A 1,307-nucleotide genomic window follows, 5' to 3' on the forward strand; every position below is an offset into this window, starting at 1 on the left:
AAAAATTTAGCCGACTGTTGGTTTAACGCCAATGATCGTAGCTTGACATCCCCTGATGTAGCCGCTGTCGTAGGTTGTCGCTAGGTGACGTAGGTTGTCGGACTTCGTTGAATTCCATTGGCGACTACCTACCGGTGTCAAAACCAGAGGCCAAAATGACGTGAATTGTCTTCAGTTGTCGCCGACACGGTCGTAGCTTGTCGTAGCTTGTCGCGGGTAGACGTAGGTCGACTTTGGTTGTCGTAGGATGCCGCCTGTGTGGTTGTAAGTTGCCGTAGGTGCGGTCGTAGGTGGACAACCTAAGTCGCGACGATTGGAGCGCTGGTTGTCGGTAGCTTGCTGTAGCTTGACATCAACTAGGTGGTAGGTTGTTGTAGCTTGTTGTCGACATTGTCGTAGGGGGGGTTTAGTCGCCAGTTTTTGGGCGAACTGCTACGACTATGACAGTCGCCGGCAGTCGCCTAATAAAATGCCTAAGTGGGACAGGCCTAACACTGATCTCATTAACAGACCACTACCTTTTATTTTGTTGTCTGTGGTACTTAATGCTTAATTTACGGCTTTGGTCACGTTGCAGACACACTTGACCAATGGCAATGTGATCATACTTGACTACTTATATTATAATGGCGCATCTAAAAATCAAAAGGCAAGTGAGGAGGTTGTTGCGCCAGAGAACAATACAAAATGTCAATCAGGTCCCAAACCGGTTTGAACAAAAATGATGACGTGCAACAGACATTCATTCGTACATTGAAGAGAGCGAAATGTCTCCCAGGCTAAATAGTATCATTAAGGCAGAGATTGAGGGCAAAAGCATTCAGAATTAGGTCAAATGTGCAAGGAATAAGTTAATTCACAGAGAAGAAACTGGGCCATATACTTACACAATATTATCAAACTTACAGTCATCAATGCTTCATTTTATGAGGCAGCAGAAAAATGCAATGGTATTTCAACTTACTGCCACTGCAAAACGCGAAGGTTATAAGTTTGCACTTAGAAGTCAGGAGAGATGATTAGTGATCATGTCTGAAGAAGGCTCTCGACTCAAAACGTCACCCATTCCTTCTCTCCAGAGATGCTGCCTGGCCCGCTGAGTTACACCAGCTTTTTGTGTCTATCTTCGTTTTCAACCAGCATCTGCAGTTCCTTCCTACACACAGCATTTAAAAATACCTCTTGTAAACTTTAGTGGGTTTGTGAATTATTTGTCATGCTATATATTTGTTCTTAGTGTAATGGATGGGTACGTCTATTCCGAGTTACTAAACATGCAAAATCGAACATTCAAATCGATGTACGAG

This window comes from Rhinoraja longicauda, unplaced genomic scaffold (genome assembly GCF_053455715.1).
Source record: "Rhinoraja longicauda isolate Sanriku21f unplaced genomic scaffold, sRhiLon1.1 Scf000264, whole genome shotgun sequence".
In the NCBI taxonomy this organism is placed as follows: Eukaryota; Metazoa; Chordata; class Chondrichthyes; order Rajiformes; family Arhynchobatidae; genus Rhinoraja; species Rhinoraja longicauda.